We start from the raw sequence: 20,000 nt of genomic DNA on the forward strand, positions 1-20,000 counted from the left end.
GGCACCCGCCGAAGGCGGGTGCCGAGTTCACCGGCCCCAAGCGACAACCGGTCACCGAGGCACCCGCCGAAGGCGGGTGCCGAGTTCACCGGCCCCAAGCGACAACCGGTCACCGAGGCACCCGCCGAAGGCGGGTGCCGAGTTCACTGGCCCCAAGCGACAACCGGTCACCGAGGCACCCGCCGAAGGCGGGTGCCGAGTTCACTGGCCCCAAGCGACGGCGGTCACCGAGGCACCCGCCGGAGGCGGGTGCCGAGTTCACCGGCCCCGAGCACCAGCGGTCAGCCACGGAGGGTGCTGGATCATCCATACTTCCAGAGCTCCAGAGCTCCATAGCCCCGGAGCTCCATAGCTCCATAGCCCCGGAGCTCCATAGCTCCATAGCCCCGGAGCTCCATAGCCCCGGAGCTCCATAGCTCCATAGCCCCGGAGCTCCATAGCTCCATAGCCCCGGAGCTCCATAGCTCCATAGCTCCATAGCCCCGGAGCTCCATAGCCCCGGAGCTCCATAGCCCCGGAGCTCCATAGCTCCATAGCCCCGGAGCTCCATAGCTCCATAGCCCCGGAGCTCCATAGCTCCATAGCTCCATAGCCCCGGAGCTCCATAGCCCCGGAGCTCCATAGCCCCGGAGCTCCATAGCTCCAGCCGCGGAGGGTGCTGGCTGGTGGCTCCATAGCTCCATACTTCCATACTTGCAGCCACGGAGTTGGCTAAAATTGCACTAAGTGCGAAAGCCCATTCATTTACAACGGCGTGTCCGCCAGGCGGCGACATTTCCCCGTTACCGGTGGCTGCGCGGCGGGTGAGTGACAGAGCTTATCCGAGCGGCTGGAACTCTGCGCCGGCGTGGTCGAGCGTGAGGCCTCGGCCCTTTGGCTGCCTGGTACCTAAAACACTTCCATTGATCCAGCCACGGAGGGTGCTGGCTGGTGGCTCCATACCTCCAGAGCTCCAGAGCTCCATAGCACCAGAGCTCCATAGCTCCATAGCACCAGAGCTCCATAGCTCCATAGCACCAGAGCTCCATAGCTCCATAGCACCAGAGCTCCATAGCTCCATAGCACCAGAGCTCCATAGCTCCATAGCACCAGAGCTCCATAGCTCCATAGCACCAGGGCTCCATAGCTCCATAGCTCCAGGGCTCCATAGCTCCAGGGCTCCATAGCTCCATAGCTCCAGGGCTCCATAGCTCCATACCTCCAGAGCTCCATAGCTCCAGCCTGGGTGGCTGGTGGCTCCATAGCTCCATACTTCCATAGCTCCAGTCAGAGAGTTGGCGAAAATTGCACTAAGTGCGAAAGCCCATTCATTTACAACGGCGTGTCCGCCAGGCGGCGACATTTCCCCGTTACCGGTGGCTGCGTGGCGGGTGAGTGACAGAGCTTATCCGAGCGGCTGGAACTCTGCGCCGGCGTGGTCGAGCGTGAGGCCCCGGCCCTTTGGCTGCCTGGTACCTAAAACACTTCCATTGATCCAGCCACGGAGGGTGCTGGCTGGTGGCTCCATAGCTCCATAGCTCCATAGCACCAGAGCTCCATAGCTCCATAGCACCAGAGCTCCATAGCTCCATAGCACCAGAGCTCCATAGCTCCATAGCACCAGAGCTCCATAGCTCCATAGCACCAGAGCTACATAGCTCCATAGCACCAGAGCTCCATAGCTCCATAGCACCAGAGCTCCATAGCTCCATAGCACCAGAGCTCCATAGCTCCATAGCACCAGAGCTCCATAGCTCCAGAGCTCCATAGCTCCAGCCTGGGTGGCTGGTGGCTCCATAGCTCCATACTTCCATAGCTCTAAGTCAGAGAGTTGGCGAAAATTGCACTAAGTGCGAAAGCCCATTCATTTACAACGGCGTGTCCACAAGGCGGCGACATTTCCCCGTTACCGGTGGCTGCGCGGCGGGAGAGTGACAGAGCTCATCCGAGCGGCTGGAACTCTGCGCCGGCGTGGTCGAGCGTGAGGCCTCGGCACTTTGGCCGCCTGGTACCTAAACACTTCCATTGATCCAGCCACGGAGGGTGCTGGCTGGTGGCTCCATACCTCCATAGCTCCATACCTCCAGAGCTCCATAGCTCCATAGCACCAGAGCTCCATAGCTCCATAGCACCAGAGCTCCATAGCTCCATAGCACCAGAGCTCCAGAGCTCCATAGCACCAGAGCTCCAGAGCTCCATAGCACCAGAGCTCCATAGCTCCATAGCACCAGAGCTCCATAGCTCCATAGCACCAGAGCTCCATAGCTCCATAGCACCAGAGCTCCATAGCTCCATAGCACCAGAGCTCCATAGCTCCATAGCACCAGAGCTCCATAGCTCCATAGCACCAGAGCTCCATAGCTCCATAGCACCAGGGCTCCATAGCTCCATAGCTCCAGGGCTCCATAGCTCCATAGCTCCAGAGCTCCAGAGCTCCAGAGCTCCATAGCTCCATAGCTCCATACTTCCATAGCTCCGGAGCTCCATGGCTCCATACTTCCATAGCTCCAGCCTGGCTGGCTGGTGGCTCCATAGCTCCATACTTGCAGCCACGGAGCTGGCGAAAATTGCACTAAGTGCGAAAGCCCATTCATTTACAACGGCGTGTCCACAAGGCGGCGACATTTCCCCGTTACCGGTGGCTGCGCGGCGGGTGAGTGACAGAGCTTATCCGAGCGGCTGGAACTCTGCGCCGGCGTGGTCGAGAGTGAGGCCTCGGCCCTTTGGCTGCCTGGTACCTAAAACACTTCCATTGATCCAGCCTCGGAGGGTGCTGGCTGGTGGCTCCATACCTCCATAGCTCCATACCTCCAGAGCTCCATAGCTCCATAGCACCAGAGCTCCATAGCTCCATAGCACCAGAGCTCCATAGCTCCATAGCACCAGAGCTCCATAGCTCCATAGCACCAGAGCTCCATAGCACCAGAGCTCCATAGCTCCATAGCACCAGAGCTCCATAGCTCCATAGCACCAGAGCTCCATAGCTCCATAGCACCAGAGCTCCATAGCTCCATAGCACCAGAGCTCCATAGCTCCATAGCTCCATAGCTCCAGGGCTCCATAGCTCCATAGCTCCAGGGCTCCATAGCTCCAGGGCTCCAGGGCTCCATAGCTCCAGGGCTCCATAGCTCCAGGGCTCCAGGGCTCCATAGCTCCAGGGCTCCATAGCTCCAGGGCTCCAGGGCTCCATAGCTCCATACCTCCAGAGCTCCATACCTCCAGAGCTCCAGAGCTCCATAGCACCAGAGCTCCATGGCTTCAGAGCTCCATAGCACCATAGCTCCATACCTCCAGAGCTCCAGGGCTCCATAGCTCCATAGCTCCATAGCTCCATAGCTCCATACCTCCAGAGCTCCATAGCACCAGAGCTCCAGAGCTCCATAGCTCCAGCCTGGGTGGCTGGTGGCTCCATAGCTCCATACTTCCATAGCTCTAAGTCAGAGAGTTGGCGAAAATTGCACTAAGTGCGAAAGCCCATTCATTTACAACGGCGTGTCCACAAGGCGGCGACATTTCCCCGTTACCGGTGGCTGCGCGGCGGGAGAGTGACAGAGCTCATCCGAGCGGCTGGAACTCTGCGCCGGCGTGGTCGAGCGTGAGGCCTCGGCACTTTGGCCGCCTGGTACCTAAACACTTCCATTGATCCAGCCACGGAGGGTGCTGGCTGGTGGCTCCATACCTCCATAGCTCCATACCTCCAGAGCTCCAGAGCTCCATAGCACCAGAGCTCCATAGCTCCATAGCACCAGAGCTCCATAGCACCAGAGCTCCATAGCTCCATAGCACCAGAGCTCCATAGCTCCATAGCACCAGAGCTCCATAGCTCCATAGCACCAGAGCTCCATAGCACCAGAGCTCCATAGCTCCATAGCACCAGAGCTCCATAGCTCCATAGCACCAGCTCCATAGCTCCATAGCACCAGAGCTCCATAGCTCCATAGCACCAGAGCTCCATAGCTCCATAGCACCAGAGCTCCATAGCTCCATAGCACCAGAGCTCCATAGCTCCATAGCACCAGAGCTCCATAGCTCCATAGCTCCAGGGCTCCATAGCTCCAGGGCTCCAGGGCTCCATAGCTCCAGGGCTCCATAGCTCCAGGGCTCCAGGGCTCCATAGCTCCATACCTCCAGAGCTCCATAGCTCCATACTTCCAGAGCTCCATAGCTCCATAGCACCAGAGCTCCAGAGCTCCATAGCTCCATAGCACCAGAGCTCCATAGCACCAGAGCTCCATAGCTCCAGCCTGGGTGGCTGGTGGCTCCATAGCTCCATACTTCCATAGCTCCAGTCAGAGAGTTGGCGAAAATTGCACTAAGTGCGAAAGCCCATTCATTTACAAGGGCGTGTCCACAAGGCGGCGACATTTCCCCGTTACCGGTGGCTGCGCGGCAGGAGAGTGACAGAGCTTATCCGAGCGGCTGGAACTCTGCGCCGGCGTGGTCGAACGGCTGGCCTCGGTAGTTGAGGTACCAGGGGTGGGCCGGGGAGCTCCAGGCGGGTCTTGTGAGAGAGTGAAGCCGAGCGGCTGGAACTCTGGGCCGGCCTGGTCGAGCGGCTGGCCTCGGTAGTTGAGGTACCAGGGGCGGGCTGGGGAGCTCCAGGCGGGGCTTGTGAGAGAGTGAAGCCGAGCGGCTGGAACTCTGGGCCGGCGTGGTTGAGCCACGGAGGGTGCTGGCTGGTGGCTCCATAGCTCCATAGCTCCATAGCTCCATACTTCCATAGCTCCATACTTCCATAGCTCCAGACTTCCATAGCTCCATAGCTCCATAGCTCCATAGCTCCATAGCTCCATAGCACCAGAGCTCCAGAGCTCCATAGCACCAGAGCTCCAGAGCTCCATAGCTCCATAGCTCCATAGCCCCAGAGCTCCATAGCTCCATAGCTCCATAGCTCCAGAGCTCCATACTTCCATAGCTCCAGAGCTCCAGCCTGTCTGGTGGCTCCATAGCTCCATAGCTCCATACTTGCAGCCACGGAGCTGGCGAAAATTGCACTAAGTGCGAAAGCCCATTCATTTACAACGGCGTGTCCACAAGGCGGCGACATTTCCCCGTTACCGGTGGCTGCTTAGCGGGAGAGTGACAGAGCTTATCCGAGCGGCTGGAACTCTGGGCCGGCCTGGTCGAGCGGCTGGCCTCGGTAGTTGAGGTACCAGGGGCGGGCTGGGGAGCTCCAGGCGGGGCTTGTGAGAGAGTGTAGCCGAGCGGCTGGAACTCTGGGCCGGCGTGGTTGAGCAGCATGCCCGCGGAGGTGGCTCTTCCATAGGCACGGAGGGTGCTGGAGCTCCACACTTCCCTAGGCACGGAGGGTGCTGGAGCTCCACACTTCCATAGGCAGGGAGGGTGCTGGAGCTCCACACTTCCATAGGCAGGGAGGGTGCTGGAGCTCCACACTTCCATAGGCAGGGAGGGTGCTGGAGCTCCACACTTCCATAGGCAGGGAGGGTGCTGGAGCTCCACACTTCCATAGGCAGGGAGGGTGCTGGAGCTCCACACTTCCATAGGCAGGGAGGGTGCTGGAGCTCCACACTTCCATAGGCAGGGAGGGTGCTGGAGCTCCACACTTCCATAGGCAGGGAGGGTGCTGGAGCTCCACACTTCCATAGGCAGGGAGGGTGCTGGAGCTCCACACTTCCATAGGCAGGGAGGGTGCTGGAGCTCCACACTTCCATAGGCAGGGAGGGTGCTGGAGCTCCACACTTCCATAGGCAGGGAGGGTGCTGGAGCTCCACACTTCCATAGGCAGGGAGGGTGCTGGAGCTCCACACTTCCATAGGCAGGGAGGGTGCTGGAGCTCCACACTTCCATAGGCAGGGAGGGTGCTGGAGCTCCACACTTCCATAGGCAGGGAGGGTGCTGGAGCTCCACACTTCCATAGGCAGGGAGGGTGCTGGAGCTCCACACTTCCATAGGCAGGGAGGGTGCTGGAGCTCCACACTTCCATAGGCAGGGAGGGTGCTGGAGCTCCACACTTCCATAGGCAGGGAGGGTGCTGGAGCTCCACACTTCCATAGGCAGGGAGGGTGCTGGAGCTCCACACTTCCATAGGCAGGGAGGGTGCTGGAGCTCCACACTTCCATAGGCAGGGAGGGTGCTGGAGCTCCACACTTCCATAGGCAGGGAGGGTGCTGGAGCTCCACACTTCCATAGGCAGGGAGGGTGCTGGAGCTCCACACTTCCATAGGCAGGGAGGGTGCTGGAGCTCCACACTTCCATAGGCAGGGAGGGTGCTGGAGCTCCACACTTCCATAGGCAGGGAGGGTGCTGGAGCTCCACACTTCCATAGGCAGGGAGGGTGCTGGAGCTCCACACTTCCATAGGCAGGGAGGGTGCTGGAGCTCCACACTTCCATAGGCAGGGAGGGTGCTGGAGCTCCACACTTCCATAGGCAGGGAGGGTGCTGGAGCTCCACACTTCCATAGGCAGGGAGGGTGCTGGAGCTCCACACTTCCATAGGCAGGGAGGGTGCTGGAGCTCCACACTTCCATAGGCAGGGAGGGTGCTGGAGCTCCACACTTCCATAGGCAGGGAGGGTGCTGGAGCTCCACACTTCCATAGGCAGGGAGGGTGCTGGAGCTCCACACTTCCATAGGCAGGGAGGGTGCTGGAGCTCCACACTTCCATAGGCAGGGAGGGTGCTGGAGCTCCACACTTCCATAGGCAGGGAGGGTGCTGGAGCTCCACACTTCCATAGGCAGGGAGGGTGCTGGAGCTCCACACTTCCATAGGCAGGGAGGGTGCTGGAGCTCCACACTTCCATAGGCAGGGAGGGTGCTGGAGCTCCACACTTCCATAGGCAGGGAGGGTGCTGGAGCTCCACACTTCCATAGGCAGGGAGGGTGCTGGAGCTCCACACTTCCATAGGCAGGGAGGGTGCTGGAGCTCCACACTTCCATAGGCAGGGAGGGTGCTGGAGCTCCACACTTCCATAGGCAGGGAGGGTGCTGGAGCTCCACACTTCCATAGGCAGGGAGGGTGCTGGAGCTCCACACTTCCATAGGCAGGGAGGGTGCTGGAGCTCCACACTTCCATAGGCAGGGAGGGTGCTGGAGCTCCACACTTCCATAGGCAGGGAGGGTGCTGGAGCTCCACACTTCCATAGGCAGGGAGGGTGCTGGAGCTCCACACTTCCATAGGCAGGGAGGGTGCTGGAGCTCCACACTTCCATAGGCAGGGAGGGTGCTGGAGCTCCACACTTCCATAGGCAGGGAGGGTGCTGGAGCTCCACACTTCCATAGGCAGGGAGGGTGCTGGAGCTCCACACTTCCATAGGCAGGGAGGGTGCTGGAGCTCCACACTTCCATAGGCAGGGAGGGTGCTGGAGCTCCACACTTCCATAGGCAGGGAGGGTGCTGGAGCTCCACACTTCCATAGGCAGGGAGGGTGCTGGAGCTCCACACTTCCATAGGCAGGGAGGGTGCTGGAGCTCCACACTTCCATAGGCAGGGAGGGTGCTGGAGCTCCACACTTCCATAGGCAGGGAGGGTGCTGGAGCTCCACATCCACACTTCCAGCCACTGCATGCTGGCACTTCCACCTTGCTTGCTAAGTCGGCGTGATCTTGCCCAAAAAGTCCCTCCTCACCTCCAGCTGGAAGTGGAAAAAAATCCTCCACCTGCTTGGCCGAGGTTCTGGAAGCCAGCAGCTCGCAGAATGTTGCCAAAGTTTCACTGGAAGGAAAAGAAAAGAGAAGACCGAGTGCGCATTTCACCTACCGCCGAATGTCCACAAGAGGGAAGTGTCACTCCGTCGCAGAATCTGCGCCGACGCACTCGGCACCCTTCGAATTTATGGTGCCGGTGCGGGTGTTCTGGGTGCAAAAAGGCCGCCCAAGTGGTAGAAAAAAATCAGACTTCGTCTCTTAGGTCGAAATTAATGCCAAGTTTTGAAATGCGCTGGCAGGGGTGGACCAGGGCCCGTTACAAGTGCTTAGCCGAGGTCCTGGAAGCCTAACCCGGCGTGATCTTGTGCAAAAAGCCGCTGCTGAGCTCCAGCTGGAAGTGTAAAAAGAACCGGGCTGGATCAAAAAAAGAACCGGGCGGCCCGTTAAAATTGCTTAGCCGAGGTCCTGGAAGCCTAACACGGCGTGTTCTTGTGCAAAAAGCCGCTCCCGAGCTCCAGCTGGAAGTGTAAAAAGAACCAGGCTGGATAAAAAAAAGAACCGGGCTGGATCAAAAAAGAACCGGGCGACCCGTTAAAATTGCTTAGCCGAGGTCCTGGAAGCCTAACACGGCGTGATCTTGTGCAAAAAGCCGCTCCCGAGCTCCAGCTGGAAGTGTGAAAAGAACCGGGCTGGATAAAAAAAAGAACCGGGCTGGATCAAAAAAGAACCGGGCGACCCGTTAAAATTGCTTAGCCGAGGTCCTGGAAGCCTAACCCGGCGTGATCTTGTGCAAATAGCCGCTGCCGAGCTCCAGCTGGAAGTGTGAAAAGAACCGGGCTGGATAAAAAACAAAGAACCGGGCTGGATCAAAAAAGAACCGGGCGACCCGTTAAAATTGCTTAGCCGAGGTCCTGGAAGCCTAACACGGCGTGATCTTGTGCAAAAAGCCGCTCCCGAGCTCCAGCTGGAAGTGTAAAAAGAACCAGGCTGGATAAAAAAAAGAACCGGGCTGGATCAAAAAAGAACCGGGCGACCCGTTAAAATTGCTTAGCCGAGGTCCTGGAAGCCTAACACGGCGTGTTCTTGTGCAAAAAGCCGCTCCCGAGCTCCAGCTGGAAGTGTAAAAAGAACCAGGCTGGATAAAAAAAAAGAACCGGGCTGGATAAAAAAAAGAACCGGGCGACCCGTTAAAATTGCTTAGCCGAGGTCCTGGAAGCCTAACACGGCGTGATCTTGTGCAAAAAGCCGCTCCCGAGCTCCAGCTGGAAGTGTAAAAAGAACCAGGCTGGATAAAAAAAAGAACCGGGCTGGATCAAAAAAGAACCGGGCGACCCGTTAAAATTGCTTAGCCGAGGTCCTGGAAGCCTAACACGGCGTGTTCTTGTGCAAAAAGCCGCTCCCGAGCTCCAGCTGGAAGTGTAAAAAGAACCAGGCTGGATAAAAAAAAAGAACCGGGCTGGATCAAAAAAGAACCGGGCGACCCGTTAAAATTGCTTAGCCGAGGTCCTGGAAGCCTAACACGGCGTGATCTTGTGCAAAAAGCCGCTCCCGAGCTCCAGCTGGAAGTGTAAAAAGAACCAGGCTGGATAAAAAAAAGAACCGGGCTGGATCAAAAAAGAACCGGGCGACCCGTTAAAATTGCTTAGCCGAGGTCCTGGAAGCCTAACACGGCGTGATCTTGTGCAAAAAGCCGCTCCCGAGCTCCAGCTGGAAGTGTAAAAAGAACCAGGCTGGATAAAAAAAAGAACCGGGCTGGATCAAAAAAGAACCGGGCGACCCGTTAAAATTGCTTAGCCGAGGTCCTGGAAGCCTAACACGGCGTGATCTTGTGCAAAAAGCCGCTCCCGAGCTCCAGCTGGAAGTGTAAAAAGAACCAGGCTGGATAAAAAAAGAACCGGGCTGGATAAAAAAAGAACCGGGCGACCCGTTAAAATTGCTTAGCCGAGGTCCTGGAAGCCTAACACGGCGTGTTCTTGTGCAAAAAGCCGCTCCCGAGCTCCAGCTGGAAGTGTAAAAAGAACCAGGCTGGATAAAAAAAAGAACCGGGCTGGATCAAAAAAGAACCGGGCGACCCGTTAAAATTGCTTAGCCGAGGTCCTGGAAGCCTAACACGGCGTGTTCTTGTGCAAAAAGCCGCTCCCGAGCTCCAGCTGGAAGTGTAAAAAGAACCAGGCTGGATAAAAAAAAGAACCGGGCTGGATCAAAAAAGAACCGGGCGACCCGTTAAAATTGCTTAGCCGAGGTCCTGGAAGCCTAACACGGCGTGATCTTGTGCAAAAAGCCGCTCCCGAGCTCCAGCTGGAAGTGTAAAAAGAACCGGGCTGGATAAAAAAAGAACCGGGCTGGATCAAAAAAGAACCGGGCGACCCGTTAAAATTGCTTAGCCGAGGTCCTGGAAGCCTAACCCGGCGTGATCTTGTGCAAAAAGCCGCTCCCGAGCTCCAGCTGGAAGTGTAAAAAGAACCGGGCTGGATAAAAAAAAGAACCGGGCTGGATCAAAAAAGAACCGGGCGACCCGTTAAAATTGCTTCGCCGAGGTCCTGGAAGCCTAACACGGCGTGATCTTGTGCAAAAAGCCGCTCCCGAGCTCCAGCTGGAAGTGTAAAAAGAACCGGGCTGGATAAAAAAAAGAACCGGGCTGGATCAAAAAAGAACCGGGCGACCCGTTAAAATTGCTTAGCCGAGGTCCTGGAAGCCTAACACGGCGTGATCTTGTGCAAAAAGCCGCTCCCGAGCTCCAGCTGGAAGTGTAAAAAGAACCGGGCTGGATAAAAAAAGAACCGGGCTGGATCAAAAAAGAACCGGGCGACCCGTTAAAATTGCTTAGCCGAGGTCCTGGAAGCCTAACACGGCGTGATCTTGTGCAAAAAGCCGCTCCCGAGCTCCAGCTGGAAGTGTAAAAAGAACCGGGCTGGATAAAAAAAAGAACCGGGCTGGTTCAAAAAAGAACCGGGCAACCCGTTAAAATTGCTTCGCCGAGGTCCTGGAAGCCTAACCCGGCGTGATCTTGCCCGAAATTCGGCCTCTATACTTCCATTTTAGGTACCAGGCGCTCATAGTGTGTTGGTCCCACTAGTCAGTGTACTGGTCCCACTCGCTAGTGTACTGGTCCCCCTAGTCAGTGTACTCATCCAGTTACCCCCCGTTTTCCAAAACACCATCGGCACGTATAAGGGGGGGACTCCTGAGAGAGATGAGGTATATGGCAGCGCAACACCAATCCGCTCCGCGCTGGTTCCCATGTCGGCTACGGATGAATAAAACCAGCCTGTCCCCCCTGGAGCTCACGAGACACGGAATTTTTTCTAAGTGCCAACGGCTCTTCCGAGCAAACGTGTCCGCTCCGGCTGGTTCCCCCGTCGGCCTCGAATGACGAAAAATGCCGGTCTCCGCCCGGAACTCATGACAAACGAAAAATTTTCTAAGTGCCAACGGCACTAGCGAGCGAATGTGTCCGCTCGGCGCTGGTTCCCGGGTCGAACCCGGAAGACGAAAAACGCCGCTCTCCGCCCGGAGCTCATGACAAACGAAAAATTTTCTAAGTGCCAACGGCACTAGCGAGCGAATGTGTCCGCTCGGCGCTGGTTCCCGGGTCGAACCCGGAAGACGAAAAACGCCGCTCTCCGCCCGGAGCTCATGACAAACGAAAAATTTTCTAAGTGCCAACGGCACTAGCGAGCGAATGTGTCCGCTCGGCGCTGGTTCCCGGGTCGAACCCGGAAGACGAAAAACGCCGCTCTCCGCCCGGAGCTCATGACAAACGAAAAATTTTCTAAGTGCCAACGGCACTAGCGAGCGAATGTGTCCGCTCGGCGCTGGTTCCCGGGTCGAACCCGGAAGACGAAAAACGCCGCTCTCCGCCCGGAGCTCATGACAAACGAAAAATTTTCTAAGTGCCAACGGCACTAGCGAGCGAATGTGTCCGCTCGGCGCTGGTTCCCGGGTCGAACCCGGAAGACGAAAAACGCCGCTCTCCGCCCGGAGCTCATGACAAACGAAAAATTTTCTAAGTGCCAACGGCACTAGCGAGCGAATGTGTCCGCTCGGCGCTGGTTCCCGGGTCGAACCCGGAAGACGAAAAACGCCGCTCTCCGCCCGGAGCTCATGACAAACGAAAAATTTTCTAAGTGCCAACGGCACTAGCGAGCGAATGTGTCCGCTCGGCGCTGGTTCCCGGGTCGAACCCGGAAGACGAAAAACGCCGGTCTCCGCCCGGAGCTCATGACAAACGAAAAATTTTCTAAGTGCCAACGGCACTAGCGAGCGAATGTGTCCGCTCGGCGCTGGTTCCCGGGTCGAACCCGGAAGACGAAAAACGCCGCTCTCCGCCCGGAGCTCATGACAAACGAAAAATTTTCTAAGTGCCAACGGCACTAGCGAGCGAATGTGTCCGCTCGGCGCTGGTTCCCGGGTCGAACCCGGAAGACGAAAAACGCCGGTCTCCGCCCGGAGCTCATGACAAACGAAAAATTTTCTAAGTGCCAACGGCACTTGCGAGCGAATGTGTCCGCTCGGCGCTGGTTCCCGGGTCGAACCCGGAAGACGAAAAACGCCGGTCTCCGCCCGGAGCTCATGACAAACGAAAAATTTTCTAAGTGCCAACGGCACTAGCGAGCGAATGTGTCCGCTCGGCGCTGGTTCCCGGGTCGAACCCGGAAGACGAAAAACGCCGGTCCTCGCCCGGAGCTCATGACAAACGAAAAATTTTCTAAGTGCCAACGGCACTAGCGAGCGAATGTGTCCGCTCGGCGCTGGTTCCCGGGTCGAACCCGGAAGACGAAAAACGCCGGTCCTCGCCTGGAGGTCCCAGCAAAATCAGCGAAAAAACGACTAAGTGTCAACTTTCAAAAAAACGACTAAGTGTCAACTTTCGAAAAAACGGCTAAGTGTCGACTTTCGAAAAAACGGCTAAGTGTCGCCTTTCGAAAAAACGACTAAGTGTCGCCTCTCTGAAAAAACGACTAAGTGCCCACGGCTCTGCGGGGCTTGTGAGTCCGCCCCGCGCCGGTTCGGCGGTCGGCCTCAAAAAGCGAAAAATCAGCCTCTTTCCCTGGAGCTCACCAAAAATTTGACGAAATTTTTCTAAGTTCTCCTCGAGGTACCAGGGGGTGAGGTACCCGGGCTAAGGTGCAGTACCTTTTTTGGTCTTCAGGTGCGCCAGAGTACAATGAAATGGTCCCAGTAGTCAGTGTACTCATCGACTTTCCCCCCGTTTTCCAAAGCACCTCGTTTACGAGTATGGAGGAGATGGTGCTGGTCTCCCCACGGCGTCGGACACGCCGTCCTCGACAGCACAAGGTCGGATAGAAGACCTGGAAAGCGCCGTGGCACGCGCTGGAGGTGGGCACTTTGGCGAAAAAACGACTAAGTGTCAACTTTCGAAAAAACGACTAAGTGTCAACTTTCGAAAAAACGGCTAAGTGTCAACTTTCGAAAAAACGACTAAGTGTCACCTCTCTGAAAAAATGGCAAAGTGTCGCCTCTCTGAAAATTTTCTAAGTGCCCACGGCTCTGCGGGCTCGTGCATCCGAGCCGCGCCGGTTCTGCAACCGGCCTAGAATGACGAAAAATAACGGTCTCCTCCTGGAGCTCACAGCCAATTGTGGCGAAAAAGTGGCAAAGTGCCCACGGCTCTGCGGGCTCGTGCATCCGACCCGCGCCGGTTCTGCAGCCGGCCTAGAATGACGAAAAATAACGGTCTCCTCCTGGAGCTCACAGCCAACTTGGCAAAAAGTTTCTAAGTGCCCACGGCCCTGCCGAGCTTTGGCGTCCGCCCAGCGCCGGTTCCGCAGTCGGCCTCCAATGACGAAAAATAACGGTCTCCTCCTGGAGCTCACAGCCAACTTGGCAAAAAGTTTCTAAGTGCCCACGGCCCTGCCGAGCTTTGGCGTCCGCCCAGCGCCGGTTCCGCAGTCGGCCTCGAATGACGAAAAATAACGGTCTCCTCCTGGAGCTCACAGCCAACTTGGCAAAAAGTTTCTAAGTGCCCACGGCCCTGCCGAGCTTTGGCGTCCGCCCAGCGCCGGTTCCGCAGTCGGCCTCGAATGACGAAAAATAACGGTCTCCTCCTGGAGCTCACAGCCAACTTGGCAAAAAGTTTCTAAGTGCCCACGGCCCTGCCGAGCTTTGGCGTCCGCCCAGCGCCGGTTCCGCAGTCGGCCTCGAATGACGAAAAATAACGGTCTCCTCCTGGAGCTCACAGCCAACTTGGCAAAAAGTTTCTAAGTGCCCACGGCCCTGCCGAGCTTTGGCGTCCGCCCAGCGCCGGTTCCGCAGTCGGCCTCGAATGACGAAAAATAACGGTCTCCTCCTGGAGCTCACAGCCAACTTGGCAAAAAGTTTCTAAGTGCCCACGGCCCTGCCGAGCTTTGGCGTCCGCCCAGCGCCGGTTCCGCAGTCGGCCTCGAATGACGAAAAATAACGGTCTCCTCCTGGAGCTCACAGCCAACTTGGCAAAAAGTTTCTAAGTGCCCACGGCCCTGCCGAGCTTTGGCGTCCGCCCAGCGCCGGTTCCGCAGTCGGCCTCGAATGACGAAAAATAACGGTCTCCTCCTGGAGCTCACAGCCAACTTGGCAAAAAGTTTCTAAGTGCCCACGGCCCTGCCGAGCTTTGGCGTCCGCCCAGCGCCGGTTCCGCAGTCGGCCTCGAATGACGAAAAATAACGGTCTCCTCCTGGAGCTCACAGCCAACTTGGCAAAAAGTTTCTAAGTGCCCACGGCCCTGCCGAGCTTTGGCGTCCGCCCAGCGCCGGTTCCGCAGTCGGCCTCGAATGACGAAAAATAACGGTCTCCTCCTGGAGCTCACAGCCAACTTGGCAAAAAGTTTCTAAGTGCCCACGGCCCTGCCGAGCTTTGGCGTCCGCCCAGCGCCGGTTCCGCAGTCGGCCTCGAATGACGAAAAATAACGGTCTCCTCCTGGAGCTCACAGCCAACTTGGCAAAAAGTTTCTAAGTGCCCACGGCCCTGCCGAGCTTTGGCGTCCGCCCAGCGCCGGTTCCGCAGTCGGCCTCGAATGACGAAAAATAACGGTCTCCTCCTGGAGCTCACAGCCAACTTGGCAAAAAGTTTCTAAGTGCCCACGGCCCTGCCGAGCTTTGGCGTCCGCCCAGCGCCGGTTCCGCAGTCGGCCTCGAATGACGAAAAATAACGGTCTCCTCCTGGAGCTCACAGCCAACTTGGCAAAAAGTTTCTAAGTGCCCACGGCCCTGCCGAGCTTTGGCGTCCGCCCAGCGCCGGTTCCGCAGTCGGCCTCGAATGACGAAAAATAACGGTCTCCTCCTGGAGCTCACAGCCAACTTGGCAAAAAGTTTCTAAGTGCCCACGGCCCTGCCGAGCTTTGGCGTCCGCCCAGCGCCGGTTCCGCAGTCGGCCTCGAATGACGAAAAATAACGGTCTCCTCCTGGAGCTCACAGCCAACTTGGCAAAAAGTTTCTAAGTGTCACATCTCTGAAAAAACGGCTAAGTGTCGACTTTCGAAAAAACGGCAAAGTGTCACATCTCTGAAAAAACGGCTAAGTGTCGACTTTCGAAAAAACGGCTAAGTGTCGCCTTTCGAAAAAACGGCTAAGTGTCGCCTCTCTGAAAAAACGGCAAAGTGTCAACTTTCGAAAAAACGACAGAGTGTCGCCTCTCTGAAAAAACGACTAAGTGTCGACTCTGAGAAAATGGCAAAGTGCCCACGGCTCTGCGGGCTCGTGCATCCGACCCGCGCCGGTTCCCCAGCCGGCCTGAAATAAGGCAAAACCAGCCTCTCCGCCTGGAGCTCAGAGCCAACTTGGCGAATATTTTCTAAGTGCCCACGGCTCTGCGTGGCTACGGCGTCTGCCCAGCGCCGGTTCCTGGGTCGAACCCCGAGGACGAGGAATGCCGGTCTCCGCCTGGAGGTCCCAGCTTAATCGGCGAAAATTTTCTAAGTGCCCACGGCTCTGCCGGGCTCGTGCATCCGACCCGCGCCGGTTCCCCAGCCGGCCTGAAATAAGGCAAAACCAGGCTCTCCCCCTGGAGCTCAGAGCCAATTGTGGCGAAAAAACGACTAAGTGTCAACTTTCGAAAAAACGACTAAGTGTCAACTTTCCAAAAAAACGGCTAAGTGTCGACTTTCGAAAAAACGGCTAAGTGTCAACTTTCGAAAAAACGACTAAGTGTCGCCTCTGAAAAAACGACTAAGTGTCGCCTCTCTGAAAAAACGACTAAGTGTCAACTTTCGAAAAAACGACTAAGTGTCAACTTTCGAAAAAACGACTAAGTGTCACCTCTCTGAAAAAATGGCAAAGTGTCAACTGCGAATGTGGTGGTGCATGGAAGGAAGTGGAGGACGGCCGCCTCCTTAAACACAGGCCGAAGAGGAGCGTCAGGGCCGGCTCCTTAAACACGGACCGAGTGTCGCCCTTAACACAGACCAAGCGGAGGACGGCCGCCTCCCTAAATACAGGCCGAACCGGAGCGCGAGGGCCGCTCCTTAAACACGGACCGAGTGTCGCCCTTAACACAGACCAAGGGGAGGACGGCCGCCTCCTTAAACACAGGCCGGAGAGGAGCGTCAGGGCCAGGCTCCTCAAACATGGACCGAGTGTCGCCCTTAACACAGACCAAGGGGAGGACGGCCGCCTCCTTAAACACAGGCCGGAGAGGAGCGTCAGGGCCAGGCTCCTCAAACATGGACCGAGTGTCGCCCTTAACACAGACCAAGGGGAGGACGGCCGCCTCCTTAAACACAGGCCGGAGAGGAGCGTCAGGGCCAGGCTCCTCAAACATGGACCGAGTGTCGCCCTTAACACAGACCAAGGGGAGGACGGCCGCCTCCTTAAACACAGGCCGGAGAGGAGCGTCAGGGCCAGGCTCCTCAAACATGGACCGAGTGTCGCCCTTAACACGGACCAAGGGGAGGACGGCCGCCTCCTTAAACACAGGCCGGAGAGGAGCGTCAGGGCCAGGCTCCTCAAACATGGACCGAGTGTCGCCCTTAACACGGACCAAGGGGAGGACGGCCGCCTCCTTAAACACAGGCCGGAGAGGAGCGTCAGGGCCAGGCTCCTCAAACATGGACCGAGTGTCGCCCTTAACACAGACCAAGGGGAGGACGGCCGCCTCCTTAAACACAGGCCGGAGAGGAGCGTCAGGGCCAGGCTCCTCAAACATGGACCGAGTGTCGCCCTTAACACGGACCAAGGGGAGGACGGCCGCCTCCTTAAACACAGGCCGGAGAGGAGCGTCAGGGCCAGGCTCCTCAAACATGGACCGAGTGTCGCCCTTAACACGGACCAAGGGGAGGACGGCCGCCTCCTTAAACACAGGCCGGAGAGGAGCGTCAGGGCCAGGCTCCTCAAACATGGACCGAGTGTCGCCCTTAACACGGACCAAGGGGAGGACGGCCGCCTCCTTAAACACAGGCCGGAGAGGAGCGTCAGGGCCAGGCTCCTCAAACATGGACAGAGTGTCGCCCTTAACACAGACCAAGCGGAGGACGGCCGCCTCCCTAAATACAGGCCGAACCGGAGCGCGAGTGTCGCTCCTTAAACACGGACCGAGTGGAGGACGGCCGCCTCCTTAAACACAGGCCGAACAAAATGACACAAAGTGTCAACTGCGAATGTTGTCCATCCAAGGAAGGAGCGTGATGCCCGGCCGGCTCCTTAAACACAGGCCGAGAGTCGCCCCGGACGGTCCGCCTCGCGGCGCCCGTCTGCTCGGATAAAATGACACAAAGTGTCAACTACGAATGTTGTCCATCCAAGGAGGGAGCGTGATGCCCGGCCGGCTCCGAAAACACAGGCCGAGAGTCGCCCCGGACGGTCCGCCTCGCGGCGCCCGTCTGCTCGGATAAAATGACACAAAGTGTCAACTGCGAATGTTGTCCATCCAAGGAAGGAGCGTGATGCCCGGCCGGCTCCTTAAACACAGGCCGAGAGTCGCCCCGGACGGTCCGCCTCGCGGCGCCCGCCCGCTCGGATAAAATGACACAAAGTGTCAACTACGAATGTTGTCCATCCAAGGAAGGAGCGTGATGCCCGGCCGGCTCCTTAAACACAGGCCGAGAGTCGCCCCGGACGGTCGCCTCGCGGCGCCCGTCTGCTCGGATAAAATGACACAAAGTGTCAACTACGAATGTTGTCCATCCAAGGAGGGAGCGTGATGCCCGGCCGGCTCCGAAAACACAGGCCGAGAGTCGCCCCGGACGGTCCGCCTCGCGGCGCCCGTCTGCTCGGATAAAATGACACAAAGTGTCAACTGCGAATGTTGTCCATCCAAGGAAGGAGCGTGATGCCCGGCCGGCTCCTTAAACACAGGCCGAGAGTCGCCCCGGACGGTCCGCCTCGCGGCGCCCGCCCGCTCGGATAAAATGACACAAAGTGTCAACTACGAATGTTGTCCATCCAAGGAGGGAGCGTGAGGCCCGGCCGGCTCCGAAAACACAGGCCGAGAGTCGCCCCGGACGGTCCGCCTCTCGAGGCGCCCGCCCGCTCGGATAAAATGACACAAAGTGTCAACTACGAATGTTGTCCATCCAAGGAGGGAGCGTGATGCCCGGCCGGCTCCGAAAACACAGGCCGAGAGTCGCCCCGGACGGTCCGCCTCGCGGCGCCCGTCTGCTCGGATAAAATGACACAAAGTGTCAACTACGAATGTTGTCCATCCAAGGAGGGAGCGTGAGGCCCGGCCGGCTCCGAAAACACAGGCCGAGAGTCGCCCCGGACGGTCCGCCTCTCGAGGCGCCCGCCCGCTCGGATAAAATGACACAAAGTGTCAACTACGAATGTTGTCCATCCAAGGAGGGAGCGTGATGCCCGGCCGGCTCCGAAAACACAGGCCGAGAGTCGCCCCGGACGGTCCGCCTCGCGGCGCCCGCCCGCTCGGATAAAATGACACAAAGTGTCAACTACGAATGTTGTCCATCCAAGGAGGGAGCGTGAGGCCCGGCCGGCTCCGAAAACACAGGCCGAGAGTCGCCCCGGACGGTCCGCCTCTCGAGGCGCCCGCCCGCTCGGATAAAATGACACAAAGTGTCAACTACGAATGTTGTCCATCCAAGGAGGGAGCGTGATGCCCGGCCGGCTCCGAAAACACAGGCCGAGATTCGACCCCGGACGGGCCGTCTTCTCCCGGCGCCCGCCCGCGTACGCCCCCCATCCCCGGTCGCCCGTCTGCTCCCGGCGGGCCTCCGAGTACCCCCTCACCCAACTGACCGACTGGCACTCATGACCCGCCTTGGTAGGGCCTCCATCGGCCTCGGCTCGTCCGACGTCGGGTGGACGGTTCCTACCCACTGCGGGTCGCACTCTAGCGCCCCGGCCGCCGCGTGAGCGTGCGCTCCCCGCGCCGCCCCGCAGGCCCCGGCGCGACCGTACTGCGGCGAGACCGAGACGACCCGGTTTGGCATCCATCCCACCTAGCCACGATCCACGGAGGCCGAGCGAGCGGCTGAGTGTCGGGCGCCGCGCGTGCGAGCGTCCGCCGGCCGCGCCGGTCCTTCCGCGAATGTCGTTTCTCAAACCCTCCGGCTTGATAGCGGCGGCACCACGGGAAGCCGTCCACACACACCGTCCGACCTCTATCCGAAAAGCCTTCCCGACCAACCGCGGTCGTGGGGGCGTCTGTCGCTCCGCATCGGGGGGGCGTATGGCTTCCGCGCTACGCGCTGCGGGCTCGGGGGGGCCGCAACGGCTGAGTCTGACTCGGCCGGGGCGCAGCTTCCCTCCCGGCAGTCAGCAATAGTGCCGATCGCGCCTGCCACCAGCCCCCTCCCCGACGGGTTCGTCGGCGCCGGCTGGCCGCCGTCCGCCTTCGTTCCCCGAGGGTTCCCAACCAGCGCCGATCCAACTCCGCATCCTGGCCGCACGCAGTGCGTGCCTCGCGCGGGTAAGTCGCCGGCGCAGCGCCGCAGCTCCCGACCCCCGCGTACGGGAATAGTTGAGGGCCTCAGCGGGCCGCACCGACCGAGTCCGACTCGGGCCGGGGCGCAGATTCCCGCTTGGGTGACCGAACGTTCTCTGCTCGGGCCGGAGGGCCGACGCCCGTCCCCCCCCGTCGTCCCCCACGGACCGCCTCCGAGGCCACTTCGCACGGCTCATCCTCGGCTCCCTACCAATGCTTAATCGATGGGGCCGCCCGGCCGGATTCGCGCCACCCTGTCCACCGCGAGTCTCCCCAGACTAACCCGAGTTACCGCCCAGCTCGCCTAACCTTGCACTCGCTCTGCCAAACGGTCGTGTAGTCGGCGGGCCGTCCTACGGGTCGCCCTCCCTCCCCAAACGCGCGGCGGGATAGCGGCAAGGCGGCGGCGGCGGCCAGCGGCGTCGGGGCGCTCGCACCGGAGAAGAGGCGTCTTACGAGGCCGGGCGCAGCTCCCTCTCGTTTACTTGCTGAGTAGCGGCGCTCGAAGGTTCCGCGGCGAGCGCGGCTCATCCCATTGAATGTCCCT

Source organism: Syngnathus leptorhynchus, unplaced genomic scaffold (genome assembly GCF_054491065.1).
Source record: "Syngnathus leptorhynchus isolate UIUO unplaced genomic scaffold, UIUO_Slep HiC_scaffold_327, whole genome shotgun sequence".
In the NCBI taxonomy this organism is placed as follows: Eukaryota; Metazoa; Chordata; class Actinopteri; order Syngnathiformes; family Syngnathidae; genus Syngnathus; species Syngnathus leptorhynchus.